This window comes from Corvus brachyrhynchos, unplaced genomic scaffold, assembly GCF_000691975.1.
Source record: "Corvus brachyrhynchos isolate BGI_N302 unplaced genomic scaffold, ASM69197v1 scaffold59, whole genome shotgun sequence".
NCBI classification, from domain to species: Eukaryota; Metazoa; Chordata; class Aves; order Passeriformes; family Corvidae; genus Corvus; species Corvus brachyrhynchos.
In genome coordinates this window covers 511,315-518,517 of record NW_008246054.1, presented here as the reverse complement: position 1 = coordinate 518,517, position 7,203 = coordinate 511,315, and the positions used below count along the sequence as shown (strand labels likewise).

General features: G+C 52.4%; 1 long non-coding RNA gene across 1 annotated transcript in view; it reads left to right on the top strand.

The window, feature by feature from the left end:
• The window catches only part of LOC108449496, a 10,853-nt gene extending 5,804 nt beyond the window's left edge, over positions 1 to 5,049 (top strand). Inside the window, exon 2 of the long non-coding RNA XR_001865660.1 lies at positions 1,551 to 5,049. This is a non-coding gene — a long non-coding RNA (uncharacterized LOC108449496). The remainder of the gene's footprint in view (positions 1 to 1,550) is intronic.
• The last annotated feature ends 2,154 nt before the right edge of the window (positions 5,050 to 7,203 follow it).

Sequence of the window (7,203 nt, the reverse complement as noted above, 5' to 3'; positions counted from 1 at the left end):
CTGGGCTGCAGGGGAGCCTGCAGAAGGGAGAGGGCCTGGAGGGACCCCCCAGCCGGGGAACAAGGACCGGGGCTCGGCTCTCTTTCCCCCCCGGCCCCTCACCGTCGCTGCCCGGCCCCTCCACGCCCGCTCCGGCCACGGCAGCGCAGCCCCAGGGCGGAGGTCACTGGTGTTCCGTGAATGCAAATGAACGGGGTTCGATCCAAATTGCATTTCCTCTCCTAGCACGGCGTATGACGGCACATTAAAGCCTATAATATTCCGCTGCTGCTCTTTTGCATGATTTTTTAATTAAAAAACTATGGAGTAAACAAACATTCTGCTCTGGAGTAGCCCTGCAGAGACCCATCCAGAGGCACATTCACAGCCCTCCACTTTTTCAAGAAAGTTTATATCTTAACAAAAAAAACCCCAATAATAATATCACCCACCCTAACAGTTAGTATTGGGTAAAAGTTTGAAGTGAAAGGCAGCTGGCAACCTTCTCCAGCCCGTGAAATGATATTAACATTTTATTATTCTAAGGTGAGCTTTTTGAAACGGAATTTTAAATGTTACCCTGCTGTTCCAGAACACAAAAACCTTTAATTTTATGCAAATGAACAGCGAGGAGCTGAGCGCTTAATGTAAACGAACACTTTCTTTGTAGGAGAGGTTGGAAGGGAAAAAAAAATTCCCAGGGATTCTTTAATTGCTGTCTGAAATTATGTAAATCCCAGCGCTAGGCAGAACGCAATTATCCCGTGCCCCTCTCTGCCAGCATTGCTAATGTCTAACAAAATATCGGTGGGTGACATTCAGTCGAGGTAATGCAAATGAGAATTAATTTTTTTCCAAGACAAAGGGCAGCTAAAAGATCACCTCGTTCCTGCGCGGAGGGGGCAGAGCGGGGGGCGAGGGCAGCGGGAACTGGGGCGTGTGGTGCTGGGGGCAGCAGGACCCAGCCCACAGCCCAGCAGCACTGCTTTCGCTTTTATTTCTTAGCGGGATGAAGCCTGGGGAGCAGGGGGGGGTGGCGTCAGGCCCCAGCCCACAGCCCAGCAGCGCTGCTTTCGCTTTTATTTCTTAGCTGGATGAAGCCTGGGGAGCAGGGAGGGGTGGTGGGGGAAGAGGGGGGGAAGGTTGGTTGTTTGTTTTTCTTTTTAATTCATGGTCATCCCAGCCCGAGGGCAGGGTGGGAACCATGATTGAAACCCACTAATGGCTCTGGCTGGTGGTGGGCAAAGGCGGCAGTGATTTATCACCTCCCCGTGCTGATAACTAGCAATAATTCTATTAAATATTCAGAGTGAGGCTTTGCAACACAATTATCAAACGGGGTTTGTTAGTGCAGAAATGCTCCTCGAGCACAGAAAGGGGCTGCGGGTGCAGGGAAGGGGCTCCTCTGCAAAGGGCAAAACCTGCCCAACTGTGTCACCCCGGCCTGGGGGACAGCTTACCCAGCTCGGAGGCTGGGGGTGGCCCCAGTTTCTGCAGGAGAAATCAGGGAAGTCATAAGGGGATTTTCCTCCTTTTCTCTTTTTATTTTTCTTTTGGTTCTTGCATCTCAGATCTCCCTTTGCTTCAAAGGCCGTAAGAGATTGTGACTCCACCAACCTTTTAAATGGAAAAGGGAACCCCGGTGGAAGCTGTCGTGAGGCAGGGCGAGGCTGTGTGAAGAGGGATGAAGGACACGGATGCTCAGAAGGCTCCAGATCAGGGTAAGAAGTGCTTGTGGAATTATCCTTTGAAATGTACACTTTGCAGGAAGGCCCCAGGGATCATCAAACTGAGGAGCTGGGCTGAGTTGCACCATCTGCTCGGGATTTAGGACAGGCAGAGCTGTGAAAGTATGAATTAAAAGTACAGAGTAGCAGGAAATAGTTTCCCCTTGCCCCATCTTTTGGAAGCAAAGCTGGGTGGCTGGTGCCACCCTCATGCTGTGGCGCTCCCTGTGCCAGGGCTGGGTCACTGGGGCCCAGCTGGGACCCTGAAACCCCGGACCTGTACCGTGGGCCTTGCTGCCTGACCCGAGCGTGGCTGCTCTGGCAAAGCTCAGGCACATCCCAGTTTCTGTATTCAGTTCTTGCTGCATCAGCTCCCCGTGGTCCTGCTACAGCAGCAGGCGAGGGGCCGATGCCCACATGAAGCCCTGCACCTAGGGGCTCTCCTGGTCACCACCTGCCTGCTACTTGCTCTGCAGTCCTGATTATGAGTTTAGGAGCTCCAGGAATGGATATATCATCTGTTTCTCATTGCATTCCCTTTCCTCTGAGTTGCTGAAGCCAGTGCGCTGAGAAATGCATTCCCTGACACCACACCAGCAGCACCAGCCTGCCAGCCCCTCCTCAGACATGCCAGGCACCCAGAGGGGCTGCACACTGGGGCAGTCCTGCCGTGCAGGTACCTGCCAGGGGAGGAAGGTGAGGTGGTGCAGCTGCAGGCAGGAGCTGTCCGTCACCTGCAGGACCCTGCTGCCCTCCAGACAGAGGCTATCCTTGTCCTCTGGAAATTTATAATCTTTATAATCCAAGATTTAGACTCTTCAAAGCTTTATGCCTGTCTTTAACCTGTAGCATATGCATAGTCTCAATGGGATTTCTCATCTGCTAAGAGTTAAGCACGTACATAAATCTCTGCAGGCTGGGGCCCAAGGCATTCCCACGCACAGCATTCCTGTGCTCACGGGTCATGGAACAGCCCGTGAACCCACTGCCTGAGCGTGTGTCAGCACGGGGGGCACGCCGAGCCCCTGGCACTTGTGCCAGCCTCCTGAGCATTTCCCAAGCAGTTTGGATGCTGTGGGGGTGTTGAACTTCTGACACCACCTTTGGCAAATCCACTCTCTGAGCCAGCACCTCCAGGAAGCGGGCAGGGGGATAACAGCCGGAGGTGAGCCAAGCGGGGAGCAGCCGTGTGAAGCTGCAGACAGCATTTGAGTCAGAGTGGGAGCAGAACAGAGCTCAGGACAGCGCTGGCGTGCCAGGTACTTGGCATGGAAAGGGAAGCATGCTGAAGGCTCGCGGTGCAGCAAGGCTCTCCCTTGCCTCCCTCCCCATGGACTGCTTGCTCACAGATGTGGCCAGGGCAGCGTGCGAGGACCCGGAGCAACGTGTGCAGCTGCTCCACTCCAGCCCAGCTCATCTAGTGCAGCCTGCAGCCTCATGTGCGCAGGCACTCTCATGTAGATTTGTCACCAGGTGCTATCGAATCAGCTTCATTTTCACCAATGCAAGCTGGTCCAGTGTGACCCAGATGTAAGAAAGCAGCAGATTTTTTGCAGACTGGTAGAACTGGTAAAGTGCATGCCAGCCGCAGTACATCCTCCTGACAGCCTGTGCTTATGGGGTGATTGTATGTAGCAGCACAGTTTTTTCAGGGCCTGGGCTATTAGATTCACTGCATCAATCTCCAGGCTTTTGTTTTCATGTTGTAATCTTTGCCATCAAATGACAAAAAAAGAGGAAATACACTTCACATTTAAAGTCATCCCAGTGAAGCCCTTTTTTCCCCTTCATGTAATGTTGTTTTAAGTCAGGTGATGTGACCTTCCACTAAACTCTTTCCACTTCATATCCGGTGTTTTCAATGGGAACAGATTAGTCCTCTTTAATTTGGGGTTAGAAAATCCAGGCAAAGCCATCAAGTGAGAAGCAGCATTTAATAAATGCCTCGTGTTCTGCAGCATTCAGTTTTCTGAGGGCAAAATTGCGTTCATTTCCCTGAAGCCTCACCTGCCCAGGCAGGCAGCCGTGGCCGTCAGCAGCCCCCGCACCGCGGCTCGGCCGCGCTCGCCGTGCGCCCGCAGTGCTCGGGTCAGCTGCTGTTTGTCAAAGCAGCCGCGGCCGCGGCCCCAGGCAAAGCGCTGAGCGAACACGGCACCCTCTGAACTGACCCGGGCACTTAGCCTTTCTGAGAAATATTTATGGAAAGGTCAGCAAATGCTTTGTGACAGGACGCTGGCACATCCCTAACCCTCTCCTCTCCCGCTCCCTGCCTCGCCCACGTGCCAGGCGCGGAGCAAACCAGGGCTGGAGCTCCCGCGACGTTTCCTCCTCCAGGTCGCACAGATGCCACTGCGAGCCCCTGTGCTGGGGACGTGGTTCTGGCCCTGTCCCGTCTGTTTCCAGGATGTTCCTGCATCAACCAGATGATTTCCCTTGTGCTCCCACGCCATCAGGGTTGTGCTGTGGGAAGCAAAGCCCTTCTCGCCGTGCCCTTTCTGGACTGGCCACAGCCTCTGATCCACAGTCCTCATCTCTGCATCACCACCTTCCCTCGGAGCTGAGGTCTGGGAGCTGTGGTTGGACAGGAATGAGCAGAACCTGTTACTGCAGTGCTGGCGAGGAGGCAGCACTGTGTGGGGTGACAGCAGGATGGCTCCGTGCGCTGACTGTGGCAGCGCCAGCTGCCTTTTCCTGATGGCACCAGGTACCTCAGGCTCCAGAGCCAACTGCAATTCCCCATCCTATCGCCAGTGGTTCCTGGATCAAACATGCTTTTGCTGTGCTTGCCGTGACAATGCCCAGGCAGCCCCAGCTCCCAGCACTGCTGCCCCATCTGCTGGCCCCGTCTTTGCCTCTCATCCCACTGTCAGCAGTGCCAACTGCCCAACCTGGCAGCTCCTACCTGTGAGGAAGCAGACAGACAGACAGACAGAGCAGCAACAGAAACCAATCACTCTAAACAGATTTACCAGCTAGAAAGTTTCTTGTGAGAAAATAGAGCAGTGAGGAGCACATGCTCCTGAGAAGGAAACAGGCTTACATCCCTGAGCTCTCCTGCCCTGGAATGGCCTGGGCTGCTAAGTAGATCAGAGCAAAACCCTCCTGTAGCTGGGTAATTCCGCCTCTTTCTGATAATCCGGTAACGCCATTAGTGGAGAGTCTGGCAGGAGGGAGCTGTGATGGGAAAGCACTGCACCTCCACACACATGGCAGATTAAAAAGGACTTAATCACAGAGCAGCCACAAAGTGCACTATGTGACATTATTCCTCTGAAATAAAATTTTACATACAGCCCATCTGAGAGCAGCACAAAATAAATACTTTTAAAATCTATGATTACTATAGGGTTGGTTTTTTTTTTTTTATTTTATATTGGTGGCTGAGTTCTGCTCTTGCTCCAAGGGATTAGAGGGATAATTCCATTACAATTTAGTAACAAGATTAAAAGAGCCAGTTATCCATTTATGGGGGTCTATGGAAACGAGCAGTGGCTTCTGGAGGTCTCGGGCTCTGGGTAGGTGTATCACTCACATCACAGACACATCCAAATCAGGTTAAGGCACAGGCAGGACATACCCGAGGTGAAAAGGTCTCTGTGGCCACCTGTCCTGGCTTTACTGGGACAAGTGTTCAGGGGTTCGCAGGGTGAAAGGACACAGATGGGGAGATGTCCTAGTGTGAAAGGTCATGGAGCAAAGGAGAAAGGCAGGAAGAACAAAGAGTGCTCTAGAGACAGAACCCTTAGAGCAAGGTCTGGGACACCAGGGTTTTGGCATCTGTCCTATTGCCACAGCTGGGATAGGAATTTGAGACAGCTTCCATGGCAAATTTAGTTTCGTCCTTTTCAGAAGCAAATTCCAAAATTCTTGAACACTTTTTTCTCCAAATTCTCTGTGATTTTCTGTCTGAAAATGAGCATGGTAGAAGGTGCAAACATGGGAGATGTGGAGGAAGGAAGCTCTTTAGCTGTATTCATGAGTGCCTTTGGGAATACCCTGGTAGTGCTGGTCCAGCTCTGCCCCACAGCTTGGAAATCCCAGTCTGAAACCCTCTCACAAGAAAATAACATTCCCGTCAAGCTGCATATGTGGGACTGGCATGAAACAACCCAGGGTTAGAAACTGGCCATCATAGTATTGTTGTGTGTATTCTCTGTACTGATTAACAGATTAATTGATATTTAATTGATAGCACTGTCAGAGCAGGACTTTAGCACATGCTGATTGTCCCACTGGCTGCTGCTAACAAGGCTGAAGAGCATTTAGTATAAATCCATAGGATTCATGCTTGCAAAAGATGCAGGAGCTGCTTTGGAGGCAGCAAAGACCTGAGTGCAATGACCAGTCACACTCAGCAAGGTCCTTCTCCTTGCTTTTAAAATAATTCTTGAGAGAAATTTATATTTAGCTGATAACTGGGGGTGTGTTCATTTGCCTGTCCCAGCATGGCACCGGACCCTGCACTCTTGGGCAGCTCCTCTGGAGCACTGTGCCATGTTTGCCGTGCCCTGGTTGTCCCCAGGACATGAATGACACAAGCACAGTATTGGGGCAGATGGAGGACCCGTCCCTGTTCCTATGTCCTGGGTGGAGGAGGCAGGTCTGGGGGAGCAGCCAGGGGGGCTCACAGGCTTCAGCCCCCGATGGGTGGGGGAGCCCCATCCCTGATGACAGTCCTGTGCCCACACAGTGCCAGTTTGCTGTTTATCAAGAGCTTCTTTAAGGCCTCTCACTGTAGAGTTACAACCTGGGGCAATCTGTCCTTTTCTCCTCAGACCAACCATTTATGGGCTTGTTCTGGTGAAATTTATGGGTTCTTGGGTGAAACATTAGGAAACATTACAACAAAAATGTAGAACCAGGGTCCGTGGCAAGTGCCAGCTGCAGGGTCATGGCTCTGCCCATGCTGTTCTGCACGGACCAGGGCTCCCAAGGACTACGGCCAGTGCCCAGAGTCCCTCCACCGGGACGGGGCTTAGCCACTGGCGTGTCCCTCCAACCCGTGTCAGGGTGAGGGGCAGGTTATGCAATCGGAACTGTGAAGATGCAGAACACATCCTGGACCAGCCTGGGTTTTTTAAATATGCAGATTGAGCTGTCCTGGTGTTCCCCTGTGGCGCCAGGGAGCGGAGCCGCTGGAGGGGGGGATCACCATGAGGAATTTGAAAGGATGTGGAGGTTTCCAGAAGAGCCACCAGACAGTCATAACCACGTTGTCTCTCTGGATTAGTTTAATGTCCACTTGAATCACCGACCTTACGGTCTGAAAAGGACCAAATCTGGGAACGGATGGTTTTTCCTATGCAACGTGACAGCAGGGGTCGGGCCTGCAGTGAAATACGGTTTGGGTTCACTGATGAAAATGCGATTTTAGGATCACTTACCGAAATGCTTTGGAAAAGAAACGGATGGCTGGGCCCTGGGACGGGCAAAACCCAGGCGTTGCCAGGGGACGCAGCAGGAGCAAGGGGAACGGGAGCTGCGGGTGGTGCGGGCA